The sequence below is a fragment of the Adiantum capillus-veneris genome, chromosome 3 (genome assembly GCF_014529385.1).
Source record: "Adiantum capillus-veneris isolate H3 chromosome 3, ASM1452938v2, whole genome shotgun sequence".
Lineage (NCBI taxonomy): Eukaryota > Viridiplantae > Streptophyta > Polypodiopsida > Polypodiales > Pteridaceae > Adiantum > Adiantum capillus-veneris.
The window spans coordinates 17,463,422-17,480,990 of record NC_140933.1 but is presented as its reverse complement, the minus strand read 5'-3'; positions in this window follow the sequence as shown (position 1 = coordinate 17,480,990).

Here is a 17,569-nt window from a genome sequence, read left to right as displayed (position 1 = left end):
TCCTTCTTACAAGTGTAACAATATTGTAGTGGGGCCGAGTGAACCGTGGTGTCAGAGCGATGATCAATAATGGTTTTACTCCCTAAGGGGTGTACCTTACCAGTCACCAAATCCACTCTAAGGACAGAGTCTTGGAATTGCAAATAGACATGATTTTTAGACCAATCGTGAACCATTTGTGCTTCCCTCATGAATGGTCGTCCTAAAATCATTTCATATGACATAAGGTGTTTAGAGAAATCCATTACAATGAACGTATGTCGCACCTTGTATCCTAGAACTTTGATCTTAAGATCCTTGAGCATCCCCATAGGTTTGGCTATGGTACCATTTGCCATCTTTACCACAATGTTAGTAACACTGAGGCGGGGTTTTCCCATGGATTCCCAACAATCTTTTGTAACGATGCTAACTCCCGCACCACCATCAAGAATTCCCTTTATAGTTAATCCCTTGGTAGTGATGGGTAGGGTCGCATTAGACTCGTCGCCTTCAAAATACTGCCCTAATTCGTTAATGGGTACCTCAATCACAGACTCGTGTCCATCTAAGTCAAGTGATTGCACATGATTTTCCTCATCAATCATAATCGAGTCAGGCCTATTTGGTTGCGCAAACTGCGGTAATCCCGTTCGTAGCTCTCCGTTAAGGAATGCTCGAAGTGCAAGGAATAACTCAGGATCTCCATACAGCTTTGCTATGATCGTGGTTCGGACCTCAGAAGACATGAAGTCCACTAGTTTGGCAACATTCATTGGCGTTTTGCAGGGTGTAGGCCCTTGACTAGGAACTGGTGAGGATGGAATCTCATATTCCTCAATGGGATCAGGTATTCCTTCGTTAAACATCCTTTCCAACAAGAAGGGTGTATGCTCACTTTCTGATGTCCCGTCCTCACTCCCTTCTTGGATGATACTAGATATGGCTAACGGTCTATGGTTCATGTGGGGTGGATGAACTTGCGTGGGAAACACTGTGTCATGAATTTTGACCTGCATGGGTTCTGGTTATAGTTTCCTTTGAGTCTCCTCCACTAAACCTCTTAGATGTTTCACCTGCTTAATCTCATCTACTGGGTTTGGGTACGTCCCAATCTTCTTTTTACAATTCTTCCCTTTTTGCCCCTGCGGTTTATCTTGGGGGTCTTGGATTGGATTTGGAAACACTTGTGGTGTTTTCAGAGGCTCTTTATGGTTTTCTCTCATTCGGTTTTCATTTGGTTCCATGTTACGGTTTTCTTTGTCGGTCTTTCCCTTTGTGGTATTGGTTCTAGTCTCCATTGTCTCGACTGAATCTGAATCATCCTCGAGGTCATTCATATACACGGGGTCATCTCCTGTTCCTATGTTTGTTTTGGAACTTGGCTTTGAATTTTCTGTATTCTGCAACTTCTTCCTTCGTGTCTTCCTTTTCTTTGCTTGGATAATTGACGCGGTATCTCTCTCTTCGAGGATATGTCCTGGCCCTTGAAGCATGGACCGTGTAATCGCATAAGCGGGTGCAACGGGTGGTATTGGCGATGTCACACTAGCAATTTCGACCAAATTCAGGGGTGTGATTTTAGGCGCATTTGGGTTATAGGGGCATTGGGCAATCAAGTGATCTATGCCACAACGATTACATGTGAGTATTGGCATTGCAGACGTGCTCCCTTGATTCATTTGCATCTGTGCAGCATTCTTTTGCAGCCTAATAGGGCACTCCGCTACTCGATGTGGTCCACCACACTCGTAGCATTGAAGAGGTGGCCTCCTAGCCTGGGTGTTGATATTTTGACCTCTGGATGCGAGAGCAGCAGCTTGATAAACCGGCTTGACTTGTCCCCAACAATCTTCCATGTAGTATATAGGACATTCTTCCAATGTATCAAGTCCGTAGGCAATACTAGTGTCTATTTCCTCCTCACAACCATCTGCATAAGCATTTGATGGCTCGCAACCCACTTGGTTCATAGGGGCGACTCTTGGATGCGGGGGCTGCGGTCCTAGCACAGGAGGTGGTAATGGTGTAGCTTGTACAACATTTTGAGGTCTAGGGACCATGTGTTGCGGTAGTTGCTCAACAGGTGGAGTAGGCATCAATACAGGAGCTCGAGGCGCATCCGTCCAGGCTACAGGTGGTCTATTTGCCATCATACGTTTGATCATTAAACAATCCTTAGCTTGGTGACCATACCTACCACATGCGTTGCAAGTTCCATTAAATTTTACTCTAAACGTAGGGCACTCACTAGTGCTATGTGGACCTAAGCAAATGGAACACCATTGTTGCTCCCTTCTTGGATACATGTGACTATTTTGAGGGGGTCGATTATCCTTAAGAGACTCTTGGATTGCCTTGGTGAGGTCTGTCAAGAATGTCTCAAATACCTTTGGCTCATTGGCAATGGGCTTTGCAGTCATGGGTTCATACTCAATGGCTTGTGAGCTAGTGGATCTCGTGTCAGTAGACACCCTCATGCCTGCTATCATCAAGTTGTCCTCTAATTGGATTGCATTGGCAGTGACATCTTCCCAAGTTGTGATACCTCTAATCACTAGTCCATTATAGATTCCTTCATTCCTCAACCCTCGAATGAATCGATCAAGCAGTTGGTTATTGTTGAAGCGCTCATTTACAGGGCAACGAGAGTTTAAGTGCTTTAGACGACTAATGAAGTCCCTTACTGACTCTCCTTCCTTACGTTCGGCCTTCTGTAGCTGAGATGCTACACCCCAAAGCACACCTTCTCGTATGTACTCTTTTAGAAACAATCTTCGAAGGGTAGGGTAGATTGTTTTCTCGTCCACCCTTAGGGTCCTATACCAATCTCCAGCCTTCCCACTTAATGTCAAGCTTAAGGCATTGCACTTATGTAGTTCGTTGCGTTCCCCTAAGGAATCACATACTTGTTCAAACACTTCAATGTGTTTCCTAGCATCTTCGTCCCCATTGAATTTTTGCGTGAGTTTGGCAATTTGTACTGCCTTACTTCTAGGCTCTCTATCAGAAGCATGACGCATATTTTCCGCGATAGATCGACCTATGGTTTGAGCAAACGCTGCCAAGTCACCTATGTGAGGAGGCAGGGCCGGTGGAGGTACTCTTGGAATCATATGTGGGAGAGGAACGGGTACCGGTCTTGGCATATGTGTAGATGATGCAGGATATGGAACATAACCGGGCATAGGTCCACTCGGATAAGGGCTAGGGAGCGGCACTCGAGGAGCATAAGCAAGTGGTACAATTGGAGGTGTGGGGGCCATGTGTGCATAAGGGGCTAGAGGCACATATGGTCGAGGCCCCATATTAGGTACTACGACACTAGGTAGTGGCACTGCGCTAACCGTAGATGTCATCGGTACATTCTCTGTCAGGCTTATCCCTGGAGTGAGCACTGTGTTTTCCTTGATAGAGGGTTGAGCCAAGTTAGGGAAGCTAAAGTTTTCGCTCGGAGGCTCAGATTGCATAGAGACCCCAGGTGAAATGACGTAAGATGGGTCCATGGGGCTCATTAGAGGAGTCTCCATTTGAGATAGAGTAGGCTGTTGAGCCTTGCTCGTATCCAGAAATCTCATGGGGCCAGTTGAGAGTATATTTACCCCTCGGTTTTGCCTTTCTGATTGGATAATGCCATGGATAACATTACAGATCATTTTCTGTTGATCTTCGATGCTCGTGGCACTAGAGGTGGATTGTACAATCTCTATCCATCCTACATGGTAGGCGTGGCCAGAGTGTAGATCCGTCAACACCTCAGTGTGGAGGTTGTATGTCCAATGATCATTAATGAACAATCCTTCTAGAGTCGACGTGTTAACGGTTTCTTGTGAGGTAGAAGCAATGTTGCTCCCCGTGGTTTTACTTGTCACCAACGGTACTCTAGAGGGAACTTCTGAAGGAGGCAGCTCAACAGGGCCTTCTTGGTAAGAAGTTGGTAGGATATCCACATGGACACTCTTTGGGGGTGTGGGGTCCACGTGCGATGTGAAAGGAGAGTCCACTTCCCCACCCCCTTCGCGTGCTTCATCTGCATCAGGTTCCGAGCGAGTAGCTCTACCTAATGTTTCCATGAAACGACTAAACATACTAGTACTAGGCTGTGGAGCTTCGGGAGGTGCATGGCCTTCTCTCTCAGTGTTTTGGGTAGGGTATGCTTCCATGATTTCTGAGTCGGAGGAGGAATCACTAGCGGCTATTTTAGGGTCTTGGGTGGTGCTACCTTGTGTCCCCGCTGAGGGTCTAGAGCTTATCGTGGATGGGTAATGGGTGTCCGTATGAACAGAGGCACCCTCAATATGCTCGTGTTCTAGCACCCGCCCAGAGCGTAAGTGCATGTGCTTTTGATACCCTAAGGTGTCAAAAAGCTGCTCTAGGAGGCCTTGTGACTAGTTTTTAGCGTGTCTTTTGTTTGTTTTTTTGCTAGATTTTTTTGAGCGTGTCGTGGAATGGGCCGTGTGATAGCTCAAAACGAGCGTATCGGTCAGAGGGTCGTGCCGTGCTTTACAGCCCTCCGTTTGGTCACTCTATGCCCTCGGAATCCCTAAAACTGTCAATTTCCAGTAGGGAACTAGGCCCAAACTAGAAAGTCTAAGGGTGCAAGTGGGAAGAGAAAGGAGGAGAGTGGAGGACTTGTCCCACATGCTCTCATTCTCTCTTGAGGGAGTAGGGTATATATATAAGAGTGAGTCTAGTATATATCATAAGACTGAGGACTGAGGCCTGGGCCTGGGCTTGGGCTTGGGCTTGGGCTTGGGAAAATGATCCCGATCCCGATCTATCTTTTATACAAACCAACCCGTCCGTTTTATACAAAATGCAGAAAAAACACGGAAATTGCAGAACTTGACAGAAATTGAAAACGCCGAACTTGAAATTGCAGAAATTGAAAAACGCAGACAATAGCAGAAATTGAAACTTGACAGCAAATGTAGAAAACGCAAAAAACAGAAATCTCCACACACCCCTTCCCCGCCTTTCCTATGATAGAAATTGCACCACAAGGAAACGTAAAGTGCTAACCGAGCTTAGTGTAGGGCATATCCCCGGCAGCGGCGCCAAAAATGTGCGCTCCTTGCCGCACTGTCGAAGCAAGGGACTTGCCAATACACCGTATGCGAGCCACAAACGGCTCCAAGCACACAACAAGCCTAAACTAGCAAGCTCAAGAAAACAAAGGGTGTGTCACTCACCGCTCTACGCTCGCCTTCGTGGTGGATTCCTCGCCGCGATGAAGAAGAAGCTGCAGTCGTGCCGCGCTCAACCGCTTCGCCGCCGTCGTGCCTTCGTAATGCTCGATCGCACACACACTCTCCCTCTCTCTCTCTCTCACACACACACACACAAGGAGGTGAAGAAGAAGAAGATGGAGATGGAGCAAGAGCACTCTTCAATTGCACAAATGAGAGAATGAGTAAAAATTAGGTTTAGTTGGCTTTTATAGGAGCTCACCCCATTCACACTTGGGCGCCCATGCTTAACCAACTAATCCCTTGAATGTCCAAGTTAAAGTGCGCCTCTCATCGACGATCACTCTACCTTTCCCTATTGGTCCGACAAGCCCGGTACCTGACTCTACCAAATACATAATACACGTCCATCGTAGATGATCAGGTGTCCGTGTGCCGTGAGGGTTAACAGGAGCCGACTCAAAACTCCTTTGGAACATGGCAATAGGCTTCACATCCAAAGATACTAAGATGCTTGTAAGAAGGTGGCTTCCCAGACCAAAGCTCTTTAGGTACCTTTTCATCTAAAGACTTGTTAGGAGATCTATTTATAAGATGGACAGCAGTTACTAACGCTTCCGCCCAAAATCCAATAGGCAACTCTGCATTAGACAACATGCTATGTAATTTCTCTTGTATGATACGGTTCATCCTTTCAGCAACACCATCTTGTGGAGGTTTATTGAAGCAGTCAACTCTCTTTTGATGCCTTTGGAATCACAACAATTTTGAAAGGCTTTAGTGACATACTCACCACCATTGTCTGACCTAAGCACTTGACTTTCTTGCCAGACTGATTCTCCACTAATGCCACAAAATTTTGATTTTTTTAAAGAACTTCATTCCCTTTTGAGACATATGTCCTAACCGGCGATGCCACAAAGAAACACTTGGCTGCTCGGTTACAAAATTACATGGTTTTTAACATTGGATACATATAGCATGTACAAAGTCTGAGGCTTTGAACCATGTGCTACCACTAAAGAACCTTTGGTAATCTTCCATGAACTATCACCAAATGTGCAGTAATAACTGGCATCATCCAGTTCTCCTGTACTAATCAAGCTTTTGGTAAGCTTCGGCACATATCTCACATTCTTGAGCGCATGAATTAAGAACCATTCTGACATTTCAGCTGCACATCATCGACACCAACTATGTTTCAAGAAAAATCATTGCCAAGACAAACACGACCTTTATGTGTTGCATCATATGAACTAAACCACTCTCTATGAGGAGTCACGTGAAACGATGCACTTGAGTCAAGAACCCAATCCTCTAAAGCATAGACATCAGTGGCAACCAAAAATGTTGAATCCATGGTAGATGTGAGATAAATGTCTCCATCAGGATCTTCAACAAAAACATTGTTGATCTCTTCAATCTTTATATTGCTTTCCTTTGTCTTGCCTTCTTCTGACTTCTTGTTTTTACCTTTCTCTTGTCACTTTTGATAGTCTTTCTTCATATGACCCTTTTTGTGACAATTATAGCACTCAATGTCTTTTCGGTCACAAGATTTGCTACGAGATTTTCCTCTTTGATTCTGCTTTCTCTTTTCCTGTGATCGACCACGAACAACAAGAGCATTGCTAGTACCACGAGAAGCATCAAGATTCTTCCTGCTAACCTCTTCAGTAAGCAAACTGCCCTCAACATCAGCACATGTTAAACCATCAAGAGGTGCTGAGTTACTTAAGGCTATGCGAAAAGTATCCCAACTTTTTGGCAACGTAACTAGCAAGAAAATTGCTTTGACCGAATCGGTTAAATTGACTCCTTGTGCGGAAAGCTGATTGAAAATTGTGTTGAACTGATTGAGATAGTTGCATATCAAATTAGCTAACTTTTTCAGCCAATAAACCTGTGATGTTGCACTTTGCTTCTCAGATAGGTCACGTAACTTTCTCCACATCTCATAGCTAGTCTTTTCCATGTTCACAATGAAGTACACATTCTTTGACAAAGTTAGCATGATGGTGGACTTGTAAGCTCATCCAACTCCTACCAGTCATACGCATCCATATCCTCGGGCTTTATTCCCTTCATCTTTATCGATCAGATTTGCTTCTTCTGCACCAAGACATTGTAAACTTTTTCCTTCCAAAATGGGAAGTTAGTGCCATCTAACTTCTCCATGTTGAAGGATGATGCAGCCATCACTTGACAAGGAAAAAAAGTGATAGATTCATTGCACTAAGAAGATATTAGAAAACCTAAAAAAAATTGGCAGAGTCTCCTCTACAAAACTGGCTTCTGAACCCAAAACAAATGTGTACAATGATTGAAACGCTGATCAAAGTGGCTAAATTGGCAAGATACAGTCTCAAAGAACTGCCATTGTCAGTGTCTCCAACTCTAGAAGAGTGTCTCTAACCAACTGAACACTATCAAAAGAATACACATAAAGATGACAGCAATGCCAACAATGGCGAGTCAGCAGATGCACACCGAAAGTGCAATAACTGCATAAACATATATCCTATGTTGATGCCGAAACTATGGGGATGTCAAGAGCTCGCTTCAAAACCTATATCACCAAAAGAATCTCCACATTTGAGAATTCCCCAGCTCAATAAAACCATACCACGACCCTCAACAATAGGCTTTGCATATTTCCATCACAATATATAAACCGCACAAGATCTTACATCAACCACAAAAACTCTTTTATGTAACCACTACGACAGTTTGTGTAATTTAGCAGACCCTCAAGATATTACATCAAATATGCATGTGATAGAGATTGCAGAAAGAGTTCGCAATGAAAACCTGTATTATGCAGAAGAATCAACGAAGGTAGAGCACCCTGCTATCTGAACTGAGTATCTCTCAAGCCGTGCAAAATTTGCAGAAACTTCCTTTGCAAAGTTGTAGACCATGCAAAAACCATTAAGATTGAGAAAACTTTCTTCTGCAAAGTTGAAGAGGATGAAAAACCAGTCAGGAATTGTGAGAACTATCTTGAATAAAGACGTTTTGATAGGCCAAAATAGATATGCAAAAACATGTTGTAGTTTTTATTGCTTCTCTGTATGCTTCCCCTCCGAGCTCCAATAGTGCTCCCAATCCCTATGATCTGATACCAATTGAAGTGTGTGTGCAAGAGAGTGTGTGTGTGTATGCAGCAATGGAGAAGAGAGAAGAAGAGAGGATACACGGGTTTGGATGGACTCAAAACACAATAGTGTTAGGGTTATGAGTCCTTATTGTTTTATGTAGAATGAATGGTCAGTGTTAGTTCTCGGTTAGTCTCCGACCGCCCAACACTTAGGCGCGGCACATTGGGTTTTATCACCCCAATATTTTGGACAAGTTCTAAGTGATGAAAATGAGAGAGAAGCTTTAGCCATGGTGTTCTTAGCTCTATATGATATTTCTTTATGTTTTTTTTATTGACTCTGAAGTTATCTGACTATGTATTTTGCTGAGTTTGATTATGGAGTAACTGTCTATTCTCTATATGAGAGTATGTGTGTGGATGTAATATACATTGCAAGCTTTAGAGTGTTTCTCATATGCCATCCTCAACCGCTGTCAAGATGTGCCACTCCTCAAAATTTGTGAACATGCAAATGGGAGAATTATTCATTAAGGGTAGGGCATAGGACAGGTTGATAGGTAGATCTCTAAAAATGAAGAGTCCATGTCTTAGCCTAAGATATACAAATAATGATATGGCTATGCATTAATTGATTATATCACCATCATACATATATCCTTCCTATCATGGACATTTTACTTTTTGAGTGTCTTCCCTTACATTTTGCTTTTGCAAGTTATGTATGTTCATTGCAATATTTGAAACCTGCGGCTATTGTTGTGGTTTTCAATGATTTTGGGGAGAAAAAAATTGAGATCGGTTGATATACTTTGATGTGTTATTTTTTTCTTCATTGAAGTGGATTGCCAGTGTACATTGAGGTGGAGGCAAAAAGGATAGTGCAAGAGACATCGATCTTCAACATTAGCGATCATGAACATTCTAAAGCAACAAAAACTCAAAAAAAAAAAGGACTTCAAGACTAGAGGTACCTGATTACCATGGTAAGCAAATAAGGCAAAATGAGTACCTTTTCATATATATATATATATATATATATATATATATATATCCCTAGCTCACAAGCGCTAAAATTATAGAGAGGGGTCACTTTGAATACATGCAATGCCACACTTTTCTCTCTCTCATGTAGTTTATCCATACTTATGTGACTCTCTCTCTCTCTCTCTCTCTCTCTCTCTCTCTCTCTCTCTCTCTCTCTCTCTCTCTCTCCTAGTGCAGTCGTTTTTTGACCTGATAGACAGCAGATAACTCTTTTGATCATAACTTCTTCATCCGAACTCCAATTTGGGTGATATATAGCCTCAATCAAAGAGCACAATTCCCTCCACTCATTGATAAAAATTTCAAAGTTATGGAAGAAATTTTTGTAGCAGCATTTTTGAAGTAAAGAGGTTCAGGAAAGTTGACTCTCATCTCTTATTTTACATACAATGTCTTCCAGCACTCTCAAGGGTTCTTCTTCTTCAACAAGGTCCACAACCATTGTGGAAATGATCCAAAATGATCCAAAATCTCCTAAGTGTGGAGGTAGCAACACAACCACCCAATCATTGATATCAAAAACCATAATCATGGCATACTTGGTATCATTGCAAGAGACCGTAAACAAACAAGGTGAAGACTTACGGGCACTTGCAATGAAGAATGGCACATTAAGGGTACTTGTGGTTGAGAATGAGAATCTCAAGAGGACACTTGAGATGCAAATAACACGTTTGATGCAACTTGAAGAGGAAGCCAAGGAATGCAAACGCTCTCTTGTGGACTTGAATGCTTTGAAGGAGCACATGAGCAAAGTAGAGGATGACCATGTATTGAAAGATGAGAAATTTGACACCATGAGCTAGGATGTATGAGACATAAAAAATGTATGCACAAACAATTCTTGGGCTGATGTATGTGGTAACAATGTGGTTCCTATCCTCATTTATGCAAGCCCATGGGTCAAACAAAGAATGTCGAGAATGTAGATGTGAAGGAGTTGAAGGAACGGGAGCGACATTCCAAGAGCATTGTTATTCGTGGAATTCTCAAAGAGAAGTTAGAGACACCTCTTCTCTTGCCATTGTTATCAAAGATTTCTTCAAAACCCACTTTGGCATGTTTAGAGTTATGGTCTATGGAGCACATAGAGTGGGTAAGTAAGGAGCTCCTCACTCGGGAGAACGGCCATTCGTATCCACCATGCCTGATGAGACCAAACAAAAGATTATCCTTGATAATAGTTGGATATATTTGAGGGATACAAAATGTTTTGTATGTGAAGATTGCACTATTAAGCAACCAAGTATGCATCGCAAGGCATATGAGGAAAATTATAAGAAAAACAAGGAGATCTCTCACAAAGAAAATGTGCCCAGGGAGGAGGCAAGTCCCTCGAGCAAATAGGGATGCGTGACCTATGAGACCGAGGTACAGTTGAAAATATGCTTTTGAAATTGTAATGGATACCCATGGAATGTGGGTGTTGGCATTGATGAACTAACAAGCAAAGCCAATGGTGTACTTCTTGTTAAAACTTGGGAGCATGATACACAAAGGATTAACAGCTTGGAGGATTACAATGTACATTCATTGATGCGGTCAAAGAATCTCAAACAACGAAGAGGGCAAGGAGGGGTAGCATGTATGGTTAAGAAAGGATTGGGAGATTTTGTAGCAATTGTGAAAGATGACAAGTCAAACATTATGTATGACTGAAAATTATGACACCAAAAAGAGCACCTTTGCACCTATTTTGTAGCCGGTTGCTACATTCTCATCTCATGATTTTTCCTTTTATGCTTGCATGGATAGAGATCAGCCATTTTTTGATTTAGAAGAGGACATTGCTTATTTCAAAGGTGAAGGTGATGTTATTATATTTGGGGATATGAATGCTTGCACAAAAAAATTGCAACATGATACTCAACAATTTGATATGCAATACATTTCAAGGGAGTTGGAGGAAGTTCACTTGTATGATCGTATTTCAATGGATGAGAAAGAGCCGGATCACTATGGAAAGCTACTTTTATACATGTAATAGCACGGCTATACTCATTTCCAACAGTGTATCTTTATGGGGTGGAACCAATGGATTTACATGTAGGAAACATAATGGGGATAGTGTGATTGATTATAAGCTACTCTTCGAAGCCATCATGTAGCGTATCAAGAGTTTTATGTTTGGCCAATGGACCCTAGAATCAGACCATCGGACCTTATATATTGACCTTTCATATGGAGAAGCAGCAAAGCATGATAATCTGTAAGGTTTCCAGTTTTCGAAACCTTAAAAATTGTACAAACTTTGCAAAACTTAATAAAAAACACTATTGAAGGATTCCAAACACTATTAATTTTGGTATTTTTGGAATCATAAGCAGAGCTTTATTATGTTTAGAAATTTTCAGAATCTGAATCTGATAAAAACTGGAACAGTTACAGGTCCTGGAAAATTACAACAGAAATTCAATTAGTAACAAAAATTGGATGGTTCTAGTATTAATCATTAGCAAAGACTCTTTACACTAAGGTTCTAGAATTAGCTAGAAAATTCCAATTTTCATCATTAAAGATCTGCAAAAATCAACCAAGTAAATTCTGGAAGGTATAGGGGGAGTGTGGAAGCTGGGGAAACTTGCCAAACACAATGATAGCTGAAAATGGCGCATATTGCAAGCTGGGGGGCTGCTTGGACTGTGGGAAAACTGCCAAAAATTGCCAGGTGCTCAGAAAAAGCTATAAAAGGGTTCCTTCTGTTCATAATTACAAAGACTCGGAGCCTTGATACTTTCTCTCATCTAGGGAGAACACTACGGAGAAATCATTAGGGTTTAATCTCTAATTGATTAACCCTAACGGTAATTAGCATAATCCTTCTTAATTAGCAAGGTTAGATTAAGATATTTGTTAATAAATCAAAGATTAGGCCTATGTATACTTATAAAACCTCTCTTCATCAATTAATCTCTGTTGATTACTATAATTGAGCTTAGTAATATCAAGCTAATTAATTATCCTATCATATTAGGGCTGAAATTAGCCAAATTAACCATGAATTAATGGAAAATATATTAATTAAGGTTAGATTAAGTTGAAGTAATTATCAGAGATGCACTCGACAGTTATTAATCTAGGAAAATTATCCTATAATTTTTTGAGTAGTTTTCCTAATTAATTTAGCAGAAATACTCTATTTTTTGAGTAAATTAAATAGGGGAAATAAGTAAATGGATTTCAAATGTTATGATATATTTATTAGTTAAGAACCCATGATAATTAAGAGAAGCTCAGAAAATTAATCTCGCTAGTTAATATAGCAGAAATACTCTGTTTCTTGAGTAATTTAGATACGGAAAATTAATAAATGGATTTCAAATGTTGTGATATATTTATCAATGGTTAATTAGGTGTTCAAAAACCCGTGATAATTAGGATAATCTCAGAAAATTAATCTAGCTAATTAATTTAGCATAAATACTCTGTTTTTTGAGTAATTTAAATAGAAGAAATTGGTTAATGGATTTTAAATGTTGCAATATATTTATGAGTCATCAATTAGGTGTTCAAAACCCCATGATAATTAGGAGAAGCTCTGAAAATTAATCTAGCTAATTAATTTAGCAAAAATACTCTATTTTTGAGTAATTTAAATAGGAGAAATTGGTTAATGGATTTTAAATATTTCAATATATTTATCAGTGGTCAATAAGGTGTTCAAGAACCTCTGATAATTAGGAGAAGCTAAGAAAATTAATCTAGCTAATTAATTTAGCCAAAATACTCTATTTTTTGAGTAATTTAAATAGGGGAAATTGGTAAATGGATTTCAAATGTTGTGATATATTTATCAGTGCTTAATTACATGTTCAAAAACCCGTGATAATTAGGAGAAGCTCAGAAAATAAATCTAGCTAATTACTTAAGCAAAATTACTCTATTTTTTGAGTAATTTAAATAGGGGAAATTAGTAAATTGAATTCAAATGCTATGATATATTTATCAAGGATTAATTAGGTATTAAGGAACCAATGATAATTAGAAAAAGCTCAGATATTTAATGTAGCTAATTATTTTAGAAGAAAAACTTTGATTTTTAGACAAATTCAATAAGGGAAATTAAGAAATAGATTTAAATTGGATTGAGATATTTATCAGAGTTTTATTAGACCTCAGGGAACCCGTGGTAATTATGCTACTAGTAGAAAATTAGTTTAACTATATATCCCAGTAAAATTACTCTAATTTTGGAAAAAATAAAAAGGGAAATATAGTAAAGTAAACCGAAAACCTTTGATATCAATACCAGAGAAGGAATATACCTTGAGGAATCTATGATAATTATCCTAACCTTAGATAAATAGTTTAGGTACGCATTTTGGTTAAAAGTAACCGATTTTTGGTATATAATGGACAAGAAAAATTAGGAAATAAATTTATCTAATTGCCGAATAATTAACCGAGGTCCAAAATCCTTATTGAAGGATGGGAAAAAAATTATTTATATCATAATTAAGTTATGGGATGAGTAGCCTATCAAATCGACTATTAAAGATCCCTATCTATTCCAAAAATCCTTATTTTTTGGTAAACAAGGAAAATAAAGGTTATTCAATTAATCTTCTAATGGATTAAGTCTTTTTATAAGGCTGCCGAAATGGCTTCCAAGAGAACGAGGGGGAATCCTTTGACTGAAGAAGAAGATGTTAGTAACAAGCGCAACAAAGCAACTAATGACCATGAAGCAGGGCCTGGCCATAGGCCAACAGAGGAGAGTCTACGGGCACCTGGCCCACATTACATGGACGATCAGTCCCAGGTGGATTTCTATTATGTCATTAATAGATTTTAGAGTTTATTTTAAAGCATTGCATACGTAAGGTTAGGAAGGAAAAAGAACTGGCTGTAAATGGAAGGTAACTCCCACGAAATCCACGAGCAATGATTGTAACTAGGAAAGGAATGATTGGGTTATGACTGATTGACCTAAGAAAGAAATGTTTGACCATCCTTAAGATAGCTTGTCTCAAGACACCTCTGATTCCTTGGAAATATTTTACTCCAGGTAATGAGTCATGATGGAGATACCATCATGGAGGAGTCGATTACCTCAGCACGTGTGGAGTCTTTACCCCGTGCTTGTTTATGTTTATGGATAGTACTTTTAAGTTTATCCTAGAGAAACCGCCCACTTGTATGGGCAACTGGTTTTGGCGTATGGGCGCCCAGACTTTGGGTGAAGACTTTTTCCACCCCGGTTATATAAATAAGGAATGGGTGCCGTTTTTCACCCCTGTATAAGTGGTCTTGAAACAAGTTAGTACTGGTCAGTGATACTTTAAAATGTCAGTACCTTGTCTTAAGTTTAAAGATGTTTGTTTTCTGGAAAGAATGTCTTCAATACTGTTTTCAAAGGTTGTCTTAAGGAAATGCAGTTTTGAAAAGTTAAAAAGGAATCATTGTTTTAGTTATGGAAAGAATGTGGTAGTAATTAAACAACAATAGAATCATGTGTGAGTGCGGGGTGGTAAGTGGGGATTGACTAAGGTTGTCAATCATGGACGGGTGGACATGATTAGTCAGGTAACTATCCATTCCCTCGCACTAAAACGTTTAGAAACTTCTTCATTTGGACGACGAATCCACTAGAGGCGACTGTGCCCTCACATATGCTAGAGGGAAAAAAGCGTTGGCTAAGGAAACCTTAATCTAAAGGATGAAGATTTAGGGCCGGAATTTTTTTTTATAGGGTCCCGTTTCCACTGCGAGACAGGACTAGGTCTCTTCTAGGGCTATAAACCTAAACCATTGCCAATGGTAAGGGTGAATTCCCTGGAATTTTTCTTGTTTAAAGACTTTGACTTTAGTAGGCCTAGAGACCTGTCAATGGTACCATCCCGCTTTTGGTGTCGTCGGGTTTGGAGACCTTACATAATCTCAGCCAAAGAGAAATTATCACTATGTATGAATTTCAAACGGGCACCAATGTACATTGAAATGTTTGAACGAAAGTTATGGATGACAAAGCTTCAATATGATGCACCATTGGAAATTAAATGGGAAGCTTTCAAGAAAGTTATTTGTTCTTGTGCCGAAGAATGATTTGCCATAAAGCATCTCCATGGTATCAACAAAAATAGATCACGCAAAAGGTGGTTTGATAAAGAACGTCAAGATACTCAAAATTCCTTGATAAAGCTTGATGCAAGTATCGAAAAAGACAACTATCAAAGTCATTTGCATACATACAAGGCATTGATTCAAAAGAAGAGAAAAATATGGGATGTAAAGCAACAACTTTTCCAAGTCCAAGAAAAGGCACATGTATGTGTAAGATATTGGAGAAACTTGAGGGACAAGCCGGTTGAGAACTTTTGTAACTTGATTCTTATGGATATGTACATACATTGTAGGAAATTATATGAGCAAGAAAATGTTGAAAAAATATCGTTTTATGGTTCACTCCCATGTATGCTCTCTTTTCTTACTATTAAGGATGTATGCGGTGGGCTTGAAAAGTTGGCCACTCGCAAAGCGGGAGATCTTCAAGGTATCAAGCCCAAGATGATCAAATGGACGGGATATTTTACCCATGAGTGGATGTGTGATATGTTTAACCTTGCACTTCAACATGGTATGTCTTATGATTGGAGTACTAATTGGGTTAAGCCTTTGCATAAAGGAGGGGATGTAAAGAATGTAAACAACTACCGGACTATAATGATTGGGTCTCTTACGGCAAAGTTTTTTGGGTGAATAATGGAGATGAAATTGAGTGATTCGGCTGAAGGGAATGACAAGCGTGCAAAAGAACAAGCGAGTTTTTGTCGATACCATAGCACCATTGATCATCTTGTCATTCTTTGTGTTCTCATGGAGGAAATTCGATTGAAAGGAAAGCGATTGTATTGTTGTTTTGTGGACTTTAAGAAAGCCTCTGATATGATTCCCACATAAAAATTTGTGGAGAAGGATGGAAGAACTCTAAATGCCAAGTGAGATTATGCTTGCGGTTTCTTGAATCTATGAGAAGGTGATTTGTCAATTGTGCATGGGAAGACTAATTTCAAAAAACATTGTAAGCACTATTGGGTTTAAACAAGGATGTCCATTGTCACCAACTCTCTTTGGTCTATGCATCGATCAATTTGAACAAATGGTACTTGACTTAATTCAAGAAGAAGGAATTGAAGATGTAACATTTAATGGCCTAGTAACTTGTGTGTAGCGGAAAATAGCATAGACATAGTGAGCATTTCATTAGAATAGATTCCTAATGACAATAGCAAGAGTGCTTGGGTGGAGAGAGCAACAAAAAGCATAACACCTAGTTAGATAGGCATGAACAATACTTCAAAAAATAGAGAAATTAAGCTATTTACAACAGTTGAGGACCAGATTTTCATGGTGCCGGTTACCCCGTCAAAACGGACTGAGGCTTTTGTATTATAGGTTTCCCCCATCAAGAGAGAGATTTTACAATACAATTCTTTGTGTTCCTTCAATAACTAGCTAGTGCAATGAAGATGGAAGCTTCGAGCACTAAGCAAAACACTTAAAAAACACAACATCAATTCCCTCGCGGTCTCAAACCCAAGACCTCACACACCTTCGAAGATGGTGAGAGCTAGCGGGGTATGAGAGTAGATTGAGAGGAAGAAGGAGTAGTCTTACGAGAAAGATGTACATCTAGCATAGCTTAGTAATTAGCATAGTAGAGGAGATGCTAGCATGCATTGAAGCTTGTCTCTTGGTTGGATTTGCATTACAAAGCCAAGAGTTGTTGGTGTAGGCCTCCCTTCTCACAAGCTTGGAGTAGATAATAAGCTTTCCATTAAAGCTTGAGAAGGAGATGTGTAAGCACAACTATGGAGGGTGTTGGCAAGGAGCCATGGCGTGCATCAGAGAGAGAAAGAGAGAGATATCAACAGCTTGAAAAGAAGAACACAAAATTACACGCTATGATGATTATTACTTTTGTGAAGCCTTACATATATATGAGGCTTGAGGTAGCCATGCAAAAACAAACACTCGACTTCTAACTAAACTTTCCCCTGCATGCTATTAATTGTGTTTCCACGGGCTTGCAAAACCTAACATGTTTCTCTCTCATCCCCTACTTCCAGGGCTCGCCCCCTCCTACATATGAACCTTTGAAGACTTTTTGTACACACACAAAGCATCCAATTTTACTAAGCTTTGACCATTGGACACAACCTTTGAATTTTGGAACCTTAGCATTTTGGAAGTCTTAATGGGCTGAACCTTAAGGTCTTTAAAGCCCATTGTTGCACATTGCTCTTTTGTAGAT